General features: G+C 41.8%; 1 protein-coding gene across 3 annotated transcripts in view; it reads left to right on the forward strand.

Moving 5' to 3' along the window:
• Positions 1–17,323, forward strand: part of UGT8 (UDP glycosyltransferase 8) — a 134,478-nt gene that overhangs the window by 42,348 nt on the left and 74,807 nt on the right. Inside the window, exon 2 of one of the 3 annotated variants that reach the window (XM_028492230.2) lies at positions 1,604–1,734. The exons of 1 other annotated variant lie outside the window; for it this stretch is intronic. The gene's annotated coding sequence lies outside the window, so the exon portion shown is untranslated. Of the gene's footprint in view, positions 1–1,568; positions 1,735–17,323 lie in introns of those variants that run through there. One more of the 3 variants, XM_024119389.2, reaches the window with a different exon arrangement.

The raw sequence follows: 17,323 nt of genomic DNA on the forward strand, positions 1-17,323 counted from the left end.
TTTTTCCCCCATTTAACATTAAGTAATACTATATACAATAAAACATAATTTCCGTTTCCTTTTCTAAGGGCACAATAAAACATAACTTCCGTTTCTTTTTTTTTTTTTCGGGTACGCGGGCCTCTCACTGTTGTGGCCTCTCCCGTTGTGGAGCACAGGCTCTGGACGCGCAGGCTCAGCGGCCATGGCTCACGGGCCCAGCCGCTCCGCGGCATGTGGGATCCTCCCGGACCGGGGCACGAACCCGTGTCCCCTGCATCGGCAGGCAGACTCTCAACCACTGCGCCACCAGGGAAGCCCCGTTTCCTTTTCTAAGGGCACGAAGTCCCAATCTATTTTTGAAAGGCAGTTTGGAGCAAGAAAAAGGATGGCCTGAATTGGCATTTTTCCCAATTCCAGTGTTTAAACGTATAACGTTCACGTGCAGTGGGGGCATCTTAGCTTCTGGAGCTTACACCCGACATGATTTTTGCTTTTCTGAAAGTTATGTCGTATATGTATTTATCGACTACATTACCAATCATGCTCAAAGGAAAAGCCAACAACACTATTAGATTCTCCTGGTTCCCAGGAAGCTCGCACCCTAGGGTCAGACTCTTAAAGGCGCTTGGGCTCTCGGGTCTGAGGCGCCAAAGGAAGGGCCGCTCCAGCAGGCCTGGGTACGCAAAGGTGCTTCCTGGCTCGGACGCCAACTTGGCGAGGATATGCTGTTGGCAAACACAGATTAGTCAGGATAAAGTCGCCACAGACTCAACCAAGCAAAGCATAAATGGCCCTTTCAGCACAAGCCTGCGAGGAGGGATGTTACCGAGCGCAGCAACCCAATTTCTTTTCTCCGGGATCCCCAAACTCGTGTTTTCGAACGCTTTCCGATTCACGAGGCAGGTGGCTTGATCACCTAAGTGCCCCTCACCCCCTTTCCTTCGCGTATTTCCTCCAACTCCTAGCCCAAGTTTGACTTTTTAATGGATACGGGAGGACTGAGGCAGACTAGGAGGCTGGGAAGGAAGAGAAGGCGCACTTCCACCACACCACGCAGATTCGCGCGGTGCTAGTGTGATGAAAAAAGGCGGACACTGGGACTAGACGGGAGGTGCCAGAGAGGGCACGGGGCACGCCTCGCTGGGGGAACAGGGGGCGGGGCCACGGGCCAGTTCCACGGTTCCGAGCTCGAGCACCGGAGGGCTCGCGAGCGTCCCAGCCTGTCCGCCGACCGCCGCTCCGCCCGCGAGCATCCCAGTCCCAGGACTCTGAGCCCTAGCTCAGCCCGCGAGCGCGTGGCACGAAGGCGCGTCCGCATCCATGCCCCAGGCGAAGGAGCAGGAGGCGCTCGCAGCCCCAGGCGTCTGATGCGAGACTGAGCGCATGGCTGCCCCCGTCGTGCCCCGCTGAGCCAGGCGCGGGAGGAGAGGGGCGCCCTCCAGCTCTGCTAGCCGCGCGCGAGGCGGGGCGGGGCGGGGCGTGGCCGTGGGGGGGCGCGGCCGCCCGCGGAGAGCCGCGGAAGAGCAGGCGCGCCGCGGACCCGAGGGAGGACACGGTTAAAGCTTTGCCATCAATTGTGAGTCCCGAGAGCCAGTCCTAAGCTAACCCACTAACTCTGCAGCCTTCCTCACGACCCCAAGCCACCGAAGGCGGCGACACCTGATCCAGCACACAAACGGGTCCCTTCTGTCCCCGGATACAATTTCGCGGCGGAGACACACTCAAACTCACGCGCAGCGGCCAAGAGCGGAGGTAAGCGGAGGGACCACGCCGCTCCAGCGGGCGGAAGGGGGGCGGGGTGGCAAGAGGAGAGGGGCGTTGTTTGCTCCCGGAGGTGAGTGCCGGGCGGATGGCTGCGACCCAGGGGTGAGGGGGTAGGGATCAGAAAGTGCAGATGGGGTTGGACTGAGGGGGTAAGGGGTTGGGGGTGGGTAGGGGGTGGGGCGGAGGGGTGTAAAGGAGATCTTTCCTTGCTGCCCCGCTCGCGCCCGTGCTCCTTTCCCTGCCGTATGGCGCCCATTTGAGAGTTCTCTCGTGTTTCGTGCGTGCAGGCTGAGAGAGGGGATTACCCGGCGTGGATCTGACCAAGGACCTTGCACTTGACCCTGGGGCTATGGGCACCGCGGAGCCCCCGCCGCCAGCCAGGGATGGGGGCCCGGGAGGTGCTTGGGAAACTCTGCAACTCTCCTCTACTTCGTCCTCTCCCTGAGGGGGAACTAGACCTGGGTGCATTGGGGGTAGCGCGTGTCTTGGGGCTACACACGCACACGCACAGACACAGGGACCTTTCAGTGCCCGCAGGCCTGTGCGACCCCCGGGAATGGACAGTGGTGGCAGGGTCTCCGCGCGGATGCGGGAACCATATGGCGTGCCCTTGCTTTGGAGAAGCGTGTGCGGGTTAGGAGGCGAGAGAAGGACGCGCTGCAGGAAGTAGGGCGCCTTCCACGGGCTGGAGGAGCGGCGAGGGGGCCTGGGATGCGCGGTTTGGAGTTGTACGAGGCAAACCGCATCGGAGTGCGACAGGGCAAAAGGACAGTCACGCGTGGCGAGGGGGTTACTCAATCTGTATGTGTAAATTCGCTGGTTTAATGGAGGGTTTATGAAGTTGAGTACGGGGAACGTGCCACTCTGCAGCACTTCCTTAGGGAAAGTACCACCTCTGTACCTGTACCTCTGGTTCCCATCGCCGAACAGCAACCCCAAGGGGGTCGGGGGGGCGGTGAGGAGGGGAGAAAATGAGAGAACTTCTGAAAGTACTCTAACTCGGAAGGCTAGATTTTGTTAACTAGTCATTCTCACGAGGGAGAGGGCGTATCACAAGGGGGAGGAGTGGGTAGCATTCGAGTCACCTGCATTATGAGCCAGTGTTAGCAATAGAGGCAGCCTTTTATTTCAAGTGGGTTCCACCCAGAAACGATAGGAAAAACGCTATAAAAAACCCTCGGTTTCCCTTGGGCTGTCATCTCGTACAATGAATTTTTTAAGATTAATGACATGAAGGTGTGGTAGTTTGGCTAGATGCCAAGTGTGCTTTTGTTTCTATTTATGATAATTTCACGTTCAAAGAAAAAATACGGCTCCACTCGGAATTGGTGTAATTGGTGTGCTTTATTTCCACTTACTCCCAGAAAAAAATGCCACTTGAAGGAAGGCTAGGAAGTGCTTTTTAATTGGTATGTTAATAGTGTTAGGAGTAATCACATTTTATTCCCTGGAGAGTTTTAAATTAATGGAAGAGTCATGCACATCAATATTGTATAGTGAGGGAATCCGAACTTTGTGTTAATTGAATTAGATTATAAACCAGACTATTTTTTCTGTCTCAGAGAGAAACAGTGGATTAGTTTTCTCTTATGGAAACTATCTCCAGGCAGTTTGAGATAATTGCTTTTGGACTGTTTCTGTTCAGCAACTATTCTAGATAATTCTAGAGGGAAACACTCAAGTGCTATTTGATTTGCCTGTCACCCACAAGGTAAGGTTGACATCTTGTGCTGTGCGATTTAGTGCTATAGCAGTGTTTAAAAACTACAATGAAGCATACTTCCGTGACATCTAGTAATAGCTTGATAGTATATTAGTAGCTCGGGCATAACTGAGTAAAAACTGTACTTGTGACTTTCTCTTGATCATACTACTGTAGAGATTCAAACTCTTTTTAAGTCTAAAATTTCCAGAGCTTTATGCTTGTTGTACTAATGCCTGGTGTGCATATTAGAATAAGTAAACCAATGGAGTAAAAAATATTTGTAAAAAAATTTATTTTTTGTAAAATCTTTTTTGTGTGGAAAGAGTTTGACAGTTCACATTTGATTTAAATTACTTAAAACATTTCATGGTACCTTATGAATAACTATCAGCTTAATTACCATGTAAATATTGATGGCAAAGGAAGAAAATAACCACACTCTCAATTGTCAGACTCCTTTTCAAAGTTATTTATAAGATAATATTGACTTGATGCTGTTTAATTCACATTAGATTTCCAAAGTACACCAGGAGGGTAAGAACTTTTGATTGTTTTTGCAATATGTCATAATATCTCATTTATTTGACACTGTCTGGGTTATTACTTATTTACATAAGCACATTTTCAAAATAGCTGACCCCTCACACCATTAATTACTGACACTTCAAAAAGTTAGCTATTAAAACAAGTAATTTCTAAATATTACACTCTTACTTGCTCCCCAGGATGTAAGTTTTTTTGTTGGACTGTCTTTATGAACATGAATTCATAAAGAATTGACTAGTGCTATTCCTTGAGGTGTATAGAGCTGTTTTTGTTTATAGTAAATGGCCTCAGCCTGCCTGGTTGAAATACTAGATTGGGGACAGAAGTACTATTCTTTTTTTTTATGGTTTTTCTGGGTCCTCTTTCTGTTATCAGCTATCACTTTCTGCTGCTGTCAGGCTGTGAGCGGGCCCTGCTGCTCTATTATCTGTTGTCTTTTTTTTTTTTCTTTTTTTTTTTTTTTCCTGAAATGATGTGGACTATTGCTCGAGTATAAAGCCTGCGTAGTTTGTGACAGGTACTTGCTGTTCTCATCCTTTGTTTCTGGGCTAGATAGTGAGCTCAATGGCTGAGGTTCCTAGAAGGGTAACTTCTATATAAATGGTTTTAATGTGTTTTTTTTTAATAGAAAATTTTGTATATGAGATCTTTAGAAGGGTGTCTTGATTTCAGACGGTCAGTCTTCTGGGAGATCTTTCCTTTTCCAAGAAATTGAAGCAGCCTTTAAAAAAAGTTTACTTTTCTTATGGTAGGCCCAGATTGTCTTTGTTTAGGAATACGTGTACGATGATATTTTACATCCTGCTTTCTGCCATTGAAATTGATTAGCTGTATGTAATGTTGGCACTGTTTCTCTACTCTGGAAGCTAGGAATAAGAAGTGTGATTTGATAAGCCTGGTGCCCACACTTGAAGCTAGGTGAATCATTTCAGTATTACTTTGCATACCCACATATGGGGTTACATAATCAAATGAGTTTGAATAAAGTTGTTTAATTTAGTGTTGAAAACGGTGATAATCATATCTTCCTAATCTAAAGCATTTCACAAACATCCTTCTTTTTTTCAGCAAATACTTATTAAAAGCATACTATGCATTGGGCACTGTGGTCCTGTACACTGGGGATATGCAGACACATAAGACCTTGGGAGGACTCTGGGTTTAAGAGGATTAGATAGATAGAAAACAAGTTGGCTTCAATAAGTACAAAATAGTGCTATATGTTCTTGAGTGCTTTGATAGAGAAATGCAGAGTGCCCTGAACAGGCATTTGGAAGTGGCCACTTCTACGTGGGGACAGAGACTAAAGAGGCGTCATAGAGGAGGTGACAACAGAGGAATCAGTGTAGACAATGCCAAGATCATGGAGGACTGTTTGCCATCCTAAGGCGTGTGGACCATTTTCTCTTCAAGGTTGTTTTAAACAAAGGAGTTGTGAAAACACAGTTCTCACAGCAGTCTGGAAGGATGGGTCTGAGGTGTGAGACAGAAATAACAGGTTAGAAGGTATTGGGGTGATCTTGCTAACAGAAGTTGAGGAACTTACATCAAAGTTGTGGCAGTGAGATGAAGAAGAGACTTTGGTCACACAGATGTTAAGGTGGTAGAATCTCTCAGATTAGGTGACTGGTTAGATGGTGGGTGGTATGGGAGGATGGGACTTTAAAGGAGAAGCCTATTTGAGGACCAAGGATGATAGAGTTCAGCTTTGGACATGTAGAATGTGAAGTGCTTATAGAAAATCCAGCTGGAGATGAGTGTCTGATGGATCATTGCACAGAACTTCTGAGCAGAGAGGTCTGGGCTAGATAGGTAGGTAGATGAATGGATAGATTAATGGATGGGTGGATAGACTGACTGCTTTAGCCATTTTCAACATATAGGCGGTTGCAAAAAAAAAAAAAAAGAAGTCAGTAGATCTTCTAGGGCAGGTTCAGAGAGTAAGATGAAAAAAGAGGCCTGGGGAGATTCTAAAATCAAATTGTTGGCTAGAGATATAGGGAGCAGTAAAGAAGGAAAAGGTACAGGGTGAAAGTCGGGAGGAAAATTAGGGGAGAGTAACTTTTAGTAGCTGAAGGAGGAAAGAATTTCAAGAAATGAGGGGCTAAGTATTAAAATGAGGGGTATCAGTCCTGGTTCTGCCCCTGACTAGCTATGTGACCTTGAACTCAGAATTTAGTTCCCTTTCCTCATTTACATAATGAAGATCAAAGTGTGACCTCCCAGGGCCACTGCGAGGATCAAATGAGATAAAGTCTATCAAACTCAGTGACTGGAAGTTATCTGGTTTGTGTTCAATAAGTGCTAGCTGTTTTTATGGAAAACAGAACTTGGATTTGGCGATAGGGAGGTCTGTAGAGACTACTGCTTTCAGCAGTACTCGCTCTCAGGGTTTAGGGAGGGTGATTAAAAGGTATGTTTCAGATGGAAACTTGATCATATTTATAGCCTTTGAGGAGGAAGCCAGTACAATAGGGGCACTTGAAAATTTTGAAGGGAAAAGAGAGCCATTGGAACATGTTCCTTGGCTCGAGGGGCGGGGTTGGCTCAGGAGCTCTGGGAGATGTTAGCTTCCTCAGGACAGGCCATGCTTCCACCAGCCTGGAGGGTCCACAGCATCTTTGTCGCTTTTTAAAAGCACCTCTGGTAATCAAATCATAGACTTTTTTTTTATAATGTATCTCTCCTGTATATTAGCTTTATTAAATTAAGATTTTATGTTATTGTATTTCTTAAAGCAGATACATATGTAAAAAATACAAATATGAAAGCAGACCAATTCAACAATTATTATACATATATACCTTCATGAACATACAGTCACAATTTCTCAGGCTTCACAACATCTTATTTAAGGTTTCTTGGTATTTAAGTGAGTTTAAGTGAGTTCTCGTTTCTTAGATAATATAATAAGGACAAAGATTATTCATTTGAAAAGACTCTGAAAACAAAAACAAGATAGGTGATATTAAAACTGAACACAGTGTAATTTAATGTTTAATTCAGAAGGCATTTCCATGTCTAAGGCATGGAAGGCATTTCCATGGGGTCTTAAAAATCAACACCATGGAAATCAGGTATTAACCTGTGTAATAGGGGAAGCACTGATTTTTAGATTTCTTAAAAAATTGAGCTGACCATAGTAATATTTAAAAATATCTACTTTTGGGGCTTCCCTGGTGGCGCAGTGGTTAAGAATCCGCCTGCCAATGCAGAGGACATGGGTTCGAGCCCTGGTCAAGGAAGATCCCACATGCCACGGAGCAACTAAGCCCGTGCGCCACAACTACTGAGCCTGCGCTCTAGAGCCCGCGAGCCACAACTACTGAGCCCACGTGCTGCAACTACTGAAGCCCGTGTGCCTAGGGCCTGTGCTCCACAACAAGAGAAGCCACCGCAATGAGAAGCCTGCGCACCACAATGAAGAGTAGCCCCCCGCAACTAGAGAAAAGCCCACGCGCAGCAACGAAGACCCAACGCACACAAAAATAAAAATAAAGTAAAATAAAATAAAATCTACATTTTTCCTTAGGATTTTCTCTAGTTGGATGAAGTAATGCTTTATATTAGAGATAAACATCTAAAATTAGATTTCTATTTTAATATGTATATATTTTTTTACCCTGTAATTAATGGGTATTTTGAAAAAAAATTTACATATGTGAATTGGTTTGGGAACCAATCAACAATTGAATGTGGTGCATAATGTTTACTAGTTGGTTTTTAGGCATATTGGTGATTAATTGGTTATAAATATCTATTCCTTTTTAGTTCAAATTAGTAAGTCTGTTTCAATACATGCTTGTCAATATTCACTACTTATCATTTGTTTATATATATATATATATATATAATTTTTTTTTTTTGGCTGCGCAGTGCGGCATGCGGGGTCTTAGTTCCCTGACCAGGGATCAAACCCGTGCCCCTTGCAGTGGAAGTGTGGAGTCTTAACCACTGGACCGCCAGGGAAGTCCCTCATTTGTTTATATAACATGTAGCCTAGTACATAGTTTTTAGGACACCCAATAAATGTTTTCTGAGTAAAATGAAATTAGATGTTCAGTATTTTTAAGGTGAACTGAAGTCCATTATGTGTGTGGTTTTTAACCTTTGATGACGTTCTTTCCCTGAAATTCTCTAGCTATATTTTTTGTTATCAGGACCTCTCTATTTTGGAGTTGAGTTTCAGTCTCTTGTGCTAACTCCCTCACAGTGTATGGTCCCACTCTTGCAAAACATAGTGGTCTGTGCCGGTGATTTTCAATTTAGGACTTCTGACAGTTCCGTGTTACATATTCACCAACTCAGTTTTGGACTCTATACTGTCCTGCTCAGGACTCCCTTACAGAGACGACAAGTGCCACATTGAAATTAACTTAGATGTGAGGTCAGCATTTAGGAGTGCAGAGCCCAAACAAAAATGGAACCCTTGGGTTTGTGAATGGCAGGGTATGTAGGACAGCCTAGGTCAGTTCCTACTCTGGTTGGAAATTTATGTAAGTATTAAAACATTTGGATTAGATAGAAAGAATGTGTAGTTAGGAACATTTCAGAGATACTGTGTATTTTGCTAATAGCTTTGTGCTATTTGTCTGAATTATTAATAATGGAAACAGTCACTATATTGGAGGTATAATTTCCCTTGACTTGATTTAGAGAACAGAAATGAACCTTTTGGGATTCCAGTCCACTAAATAAATTTACATTGTAACTGATTTGGTAAATATTTGCTTGATTTGGGAATATTATGAATACAAACATATGTGTAAAATTATTTTGCACTTTTCAATTCTATTTCGAAGAAATTTAATACTTGACACATTTTCAAGAGTTATACTATTTTAGCTATTACATTGGCTATAACTTGCTTTAATAATAACCATGGGGCTGATTTTCCTTCAAGTGGGATGTTTTAGTGTAGACAAAATGTTCCCATGGATTTAAAAACTTTTAAAAAAGTAGAATCAAGTGTACGAATATGCTGTATTTTTTTATAATATGTTTCTGAAAAGTAGTATAAAATTCAGTTTTTATAAATTGAATATAGAATTTAAAATTTTCAAAACACTTGAAAGTAAGGCAAAATTTTAACTCTTAAAATATAGGTGACGGGTATACAGATATTTTCTACATTAATCTTTATACTTTTCCATAGGTTTGAAATAGTCGACAGTCCAAAATATATGGACAGTGATTTTAAAGCATATCCTATTTTAAAGGTACCCAGAGACTTTGCTTATTTAAAGCAATCTCAAAGCCCACCTCTCTATAAAAGGAATCCTATTTTGGTTAATCTTTTTTGCAAATTCAAACTTTCCTAATGGACTTACACAACAAAAACAACAACAAAACTTGGGGACACCTCTGTACCACATTGTAAATATAGTCACATCCACCACCTTAAGCTTGTAACATACAGGCTTAATCTGATTCTAGACCTCATCCCCACCTTAATATCCCTTATTCAGAAGACAAGGCATTGACAGGAAGAATTTTTTTTTTTTTTTTTTAACTAGCAGTGGAATAAGCCATCCAGCGGTGTTGCCCTCCTGCTTTGAGAGAGCTGCCCTGAGACTGGGCGGATGACACAGGCCCTGCAGCCCCTTGGCTGTGGCTTCTCCTGAGGAAGGCCATGTGCTTTACAGAGCCTTTGCATGTGTGCTGCCGTACCTGTGGTTCATCTGTGCTCGTCAGCCAATCAGGAGAGTGGGGCTTAGAGGAAAACTAGTCAAACAGGTTTGCCTGTCTACTTAGAAGGGGGTGGTGGTGGTGGTGGTGGTGGCAGTGAAATTTGTGGATAAGGTCAAGGGTGAAACTATTTTAAGGAATATTAATGCTAATCACTGACTCTGTTTTTTCCTGGTTTTGAAAATACTTCAGGGACATTTGTGAGAATATATCTTAATGGAGCTAAAGCGAGAGTAAGGGAAACTGGAAGGAGAAATAAATAAGAAACAGGGAATTAGAGCAAGATGGAGAGTGGGCAAGGAAAGACAGTCGTGGAGGGGAAGGAAAAAAAAAGAGGAAAAGGACAAGTGTCTCAGTGGCGTATGTGGGCCTTGTGTGAACCTGGAGCGTCTTAGCAGGAAACCGTAGTATTGATCTGAGCATGAGTTTAATTAAAACCAGTAGCTGTGATCCTCCCTATCCCAAAGAAGGAACAGTCTACTGGCTTAGGGCTGAGGTGTACTAGGAATGTTGGTGGGAAAATGTAGTTGCCATCTCAGACACTACCTTTATGTGGGAAATTCTCAGTTCCTTTGAACAGCAGTAAAATGTTACATTCATACAGCTTTTTTGCACTTTGCAAATTGCTGACTCATACATTCTGTCATTTTATCTTCATTCTGCCCCTGAGCGTTGTCCGGTAGGTAGTCACATCTTACAAACCATGACCTGGGGGTGCAGAGCTCTGAAATCACCAGGACAGTCTGCAGGGGATTTGATGTTTGAACCCAGGCTCCTGGCTATTCATTTTCCCATGGGAATCCTGGCTTTCGGGGCTCTCTCTCGTCCGGCTGCCTCTGGTCACCCATGTTTACTTTCTCCTATGCCCAGCACGGTTCCATTTATTGGGTTCATTTCTCTCTTTAGGCATTTGCTTTAGGATACCCCACACCTGAACTGTTCTACGTTTTTTTCGTCTGTGCTTTCAAATTCTCATCCTTCATGGTTTCTACACTCAGTCCCACCTCAGACTGTTGCTCCCTAGTTTCTTTTGCTTTTCCTTGACTTTCCTGTCTACATTTGTCCATGATATTTGAACGCTTAGTTACGTTAATTCTCCCTCTAAGAAGAGTATGCGCAGTTAGAGTGTGGACTTTCACTCTTAGTTTTCCCATAAGGCCTTGGACAGATATACTAATCAGAGGTAAGATATTTAACTGTAATTGAATGATACCTTCAGTGACTCATAAAGCAGGCAAGGAGGTAAATTCTCTAAAATGCTGTATGTATATTGATGCTTTTTTCCTTTTGTTTTTTTTTCAAAACCACATATTCAAACTTGAAATGTTCCCTTCCTTTGTTTTTAAATGAAATGTTCTGTATAGACTGCTGTATCATTTAGTTACAACAGAAGAAAAAAGTTGGTCTGTAGAAAGGTTATATATAGTTCTTTGAACTCTTCATCATAAAATTTATAATGGTTTAGTAGATTTTTCTTTTAAAATTTACCTGGGGCTTCTAATGGATGGAAGTATATTCACAGCTAATTCTAGGCAAGGCTAATAAGAGGAAATAATGACAGAGATAATTAAATGTTATTTAGTTTTTAATTTGTATTTATATTTGAATATAAATATGTCTGATGTCAAGGAATAGTAGTTGGAAAAGAGAATGATTACACATATTAGGAATCTCTGACTTCAGAAGCATTTAAATACTCGCTTCTTCCCCCACCCCCCAGATAAGACCTTTTATATCGATTAACCAAGAGCACAGGCCGAGTTCTTTTCCCTCTTACCAAAGTTCTCTGGTTCAGAATGTCTCCTCTTCCATCTCTTCTGGGCAGGGCAGTAGGAGTAGGAATAGGAATAAGAATAGATTTCAAGAAATCTCTTCAAAAAAAGGAAATTAATGGGTTAGATAAGACTACTGTTAATAAGAAGTGATGCCTGACTCTTATTTGCCAGTTTTAAATAATTCTTGAGAGCATTGAGAGGTGACTGTTATTTTGACCAGCATATGCTTTAGAGTATTCTTTTTGTTCACATTTCTAAACAATGCTAAATATGCAGAAACAAGGTCCTCTGGCTGTCCCGGTCCTCTGGCTGTCCTGCTGCCTCTTTTTGCTCTCTCACTCTTTCATTTGTCTGCCTTTCTGGAGATAATGTCCTTGCCTTCGGTGGGGAGTTCAGAAGAGAAATCCCAGTGACTGGCTTGCAAATTTTCATTAAGGATGTGGGTAGGGGTGTGTTTGGGGGGCTGGGGGAGGGTGGTAGAGTCTGCCCATCACTAGAGTAGGATCTGGTCCTTTTATTCAAATCATCCTGTATAGCAGTTGTCCAGCCTCTCTACGAGCCCAAATGCTTTATGCTTTCTCATCATTATTTTTACCAGTAAAAGTAATTTAGCTTATCATTTTGATACTACATAAATGCAGTCCTACTCTTATTCCTACTCTGATCACAAGGCATGGACGGGGAGACACTTCAAACCAGACATGTTGAATTCATGGACGTTTGTCTAGTGAGCATCTGTAACGTATAAGAATTAATCCAGGGACTTCCCTGGTGGTGCAGCGATTAAGAATCCGCCTGCCAATGCAGGGGACGTGGGTTGGATCCCCGATCCGGGAAGATCCCACATGCTGCGGAGCAACTAAGCCCGTGCACCACAACTACTGAGCCTGCGCTCTAGAGCCCGTGAGCCACAACTACTGAGCCGGCGCTCTAGAGCCCGCAGGCCACAACTACTGAGCCCACGTGCCACAACTACTGAAGCCCGCGGGCCTAGAGCACATGCTCCGCAACAAGAAAAGCCGCTGCAATGAGAAGCCCGCGCACCGCAACAAAGAGTAGCTCCCGCTCGCCACAACTAGAGAAAGCCCCTGTGCAGCAACAAAGACCCAACACCGCCAAAAAAATAAAAAATGAAAGAATTAATCCAACCATTTGTTCACAAGCAGCCTATTATATATGATAGAACTCTTCTGCCTTAGAGCCAAAATATACGGTGATTTTTCAAACCTAGTATAAAATTGAAAGGTTTTTATGTATAAAAGTTTGAGAAGGTCATTAGTAAGGCTTTTCAAAGACTGCTGATTTGCTTTGTGGATCCCAGAATTCAAGAAAAAGCCTGTTATCTGACATGTGGCTGTGGCAACTTTGGAGAGTCTTTATGTGGTATAGATAAGAGATACTGGATTAGGACCCAGGAAACCTGAGTGCTAGTTCCGACTCTGCCAATGAGTAACTACGAACTAGCCAAGTGATGCTTGGCAACCACCTGCTGGAGACCTTTCCCTTTCTCTACAAATGAGAGGGTTTGGACTCAGTCATTTTTAGTTTTTAAATTGGGACTCTGATTTATTTCATAAAATATGAAAATACATATTTTAAAATATAGTTGGCATCATTTCATAACAAATATATTAAGTACCAATATTTAAGCACATTAATATTATGTTTGCAAGACTATTAACAATGGCAATGATATACAAAAGACTTTTTTAGACTTGCTTCATTGTGTTGACTATAAAGTCTAATCCTAGATGCTTAGAAGCCACAAAACTACATTTTTACTTGTTTGTAAGGGAGTATCAGAGAAATGCATTCTCTGCCTACCAAAATCTTCCTCTTCTGGAGAACAATAAAAAGGTTGCTGTTTTATCTGATACTCCATAACAGCCTTCTCTTTGTGATTTGACTAGCGTTTTATGAGACAGCAGTGGGGAAGTTTGCTATTTGTTCACTCTACAAGACTTGCAAGGAATTGAATAGGGAAATATCCAGAATTATTTTAAGTTTGTTTTTTGGTTATATTTGGCCAGACATTTTGCGTCCCAAAACATGTTTAAGATAATCACATGAGGATTTATTTTGTGACTCTTATAATGTTAATGTAGATAATGTTAAAAATTCGCTTAAACTAGTGATAGTAAAGAAGGGATATTATTAATAATAAGAGAAACAATCCCATGATCTTTTGTGATCCTAGTACATTTTTGAAGCCTTTAAGATTCTCTAAGAGGGCTTCCCTGGTGGTGCAGTGGTTGAGAATCTGCCTGCCAGTGCAGGGGACACGGGTTCGAGCCCTGGTCTGGGAAGATCCCACATGCTGCGGAGCAACTGGGCCCGTGAGCCACAACTACTGAGCCTGCGCTCCGCAGCAAGAGAGGCCGCGATAATGAGAGGCCCGCGCGCCGCGATGAAGAGTGGCCCCCGCTCGCCACAACTAGAGAAAGCCCTCGCACAGAAACGAAGACCCAACACAGCCATAAATAAATAAATAAATTTATTTAAAAAAAAAAAGATTCTCTAAGAAATGGTGTCTTGAAAAGCTGTTTCCTGCACATGTGATTTTTGTCCCATTGTGGGAGAAGATAATTGGATCTGCATTTTCTCCACATTCGTTGTGGTATTCTGCTAATTAAATCCCAACGAAAGAGTTATAAAAAGTCCTAATGAAACATTTTAAAACATTAATCAAACATCAGTTTTTTTAAGAAAGCGTATACCTATGAGAACCTAAAGCCTCATACAAACTCAGTTGTACGATTTATGAAACTTTTCTCATTTGTTTAAGGATGAGATCAGGATCAAAGCAAAGAATTTCCTTATTGTTTGCTGAATGTTGATCACATGATGCAGAAGCATGGAGATAGCTGGTACCAAGCTGGTCTTGAGGAGGTGCAGAAAAAGAAATCCACACTGTATCTGTGGATATGGAGATGGATATCTATAAAATTGCGGTTTTTAAAATTGCAAACTTTTTTCTCCATCAGTGATTCTCAAAATGGTCCCTGGACCAGCAGCATCAACACCACCTGGGAATTTGTTAGATATGCAGATTCTTGGACCCCTCCCACATCTACAGAATCAGAAGCTGAGGACAGGCCTAAGAGTCTGTTATTAACAAACTCTTCAGGTGATTCTGATGCATGCTAAAGTTTGAGAACCACTGATCTATGATACTAAATATAATCAGATCCAATTTTCTCATGTGATGAAAAAATTTCTAATCATTTTAGGGACAAAAAAAAAATCTAGTATAAATTTCAAAATGTTTTCCTGGTTAATACTTTTCCTGGTTAGTTTTTATAACCTAAATTCATGATACTGTATTTTATTTACTAATTGGTTGTTTAGGGGTATTCAAGTATTCTTAGTTTTGCCAACACACACACACACACACACACACACACACACACACACACACAAGCTCCTCAGTTTATTAGAAGACAACAACAAAAAGTGGGTTGGATTAGTTTACTTTTGTGTATTTTGCTATGACTTTGTGAAAGTGTAGCTCACTGGTTCTCAATATCATAATCCCTTGGGGAGCATCAAAAAGAAAACCAAAAACTCTAAGACCTAGGTAGGCCTCACCTCCAGAAATTCTGATTTAATTGGTCTGGGTCGGGAGCGGCAGGTTTTCAGGCGTCTCTAGTTTTCACGGGCTCCCCAGATGATTATAATGAGCAGTCAGAGTTGAGAGCCACTGGAGTGTAGCTGTGTGTTGGAAGATTGGCTCACCTACCAAATATCAGTTCCTTAAAAAAAATGGCATATTAAGTCCATTAGGTCCTTTTATTATTTTAAGCAAATTGTAAATTGTCTCTTGTTTATGTGTGATTGAAAAACAATTTGTTTTCCAGTAGGTTATTGGTATTGTTGACTGGTTGACCTCATTATTGATCATGTTTTATTACTCTTCGTTCCACCTCTCGGCTTGACTCTAAATCTTTGCTCGCTCACGGTGCGGCGTGCACACCTACAGCGTCTCGTGTCACCAGAGAGCTCGTCAGAAAGAAATCATTTGGGGCCCCATACCAGACATACTGAATCAGAATTGCATTTTAAAAGTATCCCTATGAAATTTGTCTTCACAGTAAAGATTCTCTAGAACATAAAGTTTAAAATCAGGGTGAGTTTCATTTTTTTCCTCAGCATCCATTGATCTGGTCTTATCTACTTTTGTGAACCAAATCATATCAGTCTCATTAAACTTAGTCTTAATCCCATTTTTCAGTTATATGATAGAACTCTTCTGCCTTAGAGCCAAAATACACGGTGATTTTTCAAACCTAGTATAAAATTGAAAGGTTTTTATGTATAAAAGTTTGAGAAGGTCATTAGTAAGGCTTTTCAAAGACTGCTGATTTGCTTTGTGGATCCCAGAATTCAAGAAAAAGCCTGTTATCTGACATGTGGCTGTGGCAACTTTGGAGAGTCTTTATGTGGTATAGATAAGAGATACTGGATTAGGACCCAGGAAACCTGAGTGCTAGTTCCGACTCTGCCAATGAGTAACTACGAACTAGCCAAGTGATGCTTGGCAACCACCTGCTGGAGACCTTTCCCTTTCTCTACAAATGAGAGGGTTTGGACTCAGTCATTTTTAGTTTTTAAATTGGGACTCTGATTTATTTCATAAAATATGAAAATACATATTTTAAAATATAGTTGGCATCATTTCATAACAAATATATTAAGTACCAATATTTAAGCACATTAATATTATGTTTGCAAGACTATTAACAATGGCAATGATATACAAAAGACTTTTTTAGACTTGCTTCATTGTGTTGACTATAAAGTCTAATCCTAGATGCTTAGAAGCCACAAAACTACATTTTTACTTGTTTGTAAGGGAGTATCAGAGAAATGCATTCTCTGCCTACCAAAATCTTCCTCTTCTGGAGAACAATAAAAAGGTTGCTGTTTTATCTGATACTCCATAACAGCCTTCTCTTTGTGATTTGACTAGCGTTTTATGAGACAGCAGTGGGGAAGTTTGCTATTTGTTCACTCTACAAGACTTGCAAGGAATTGAATAGGGAAATATCCAGAATTATTTTAAGTTTGTTTTTTGGTTATATTTGGCCAGACATTTTGCGTCCCAAAACATGTTTAAGATAATCACATGAGGATTTATTTTGTGACTCTTATAATGTTAATGTAGATAATGTTAAAAATTCGCTTAAACTAGTGATAGTAAAGAAGGGATATTATTAATAATAAGAGAAACAATCCCATGATCTTTTGTGATCCTAGTACATTTTTGAAGCCTTTAAGATTCTCTAAGAGGGCTTCCCTGGTGGTGCAGTGGTTGAGAATCTGCCTGCCAGTGCAGGGGACACGGGTTCGAGCCCTGGTCTGGGAAGATCCCACATGCTGCGGAGCAACTGGGCCCGTGAGCCACAACTACTGAGCCTGCGCTCCGCAGCAAGAGAGGCCGCGATAATGAGAGGCCCGCGCGCCGCGATGAAGAGTGGCCCCCGCTCGCCACAACTAGAGAAAGCCCTCGCACAGAAACGAAGACCCAACACAGCCATAAATAAATAAATAAATTTATTTAAAAAAAAAAAGATTCTCTAAGAAATGGTGTCTTGAAAAGCTGTTTCCTGCACATGTGATTTTTGTCCCATTGTGGGAGAAGATAATTGGATCTGCATTTTCTCCACATTCGTTGTGGTATTCTGCTAATTAAATCCCAACGAAAGAGTTATAAAAAGTCCTAATGAAACATTTTAAAACATTAATCAAACATCAGTTTTTTTAAGAAAGCGTATACCTATGAGAACCTAAAGCCTCATACAAACTCAGTTGTACGATTTATGAAACTTTTCTCATTTGTTTAAGGATGAGATCAGGATCAAAG

The sequence above is a fragment of the Physeter macrocephalus genome, chromosome 7, assembly GCF_002837175.3.
Source record: "Physeter macrocephalus isolate SW-GA chromosome 7, ASM283717v5, whole genome shotgun sequence".
Classification (NCBI taxonomy): Eukaryota; Metazoa; Chordata; class Mammalia; order Artiodactyla; family Physeteridae; genus Physeter; species Physeter macrocephalus.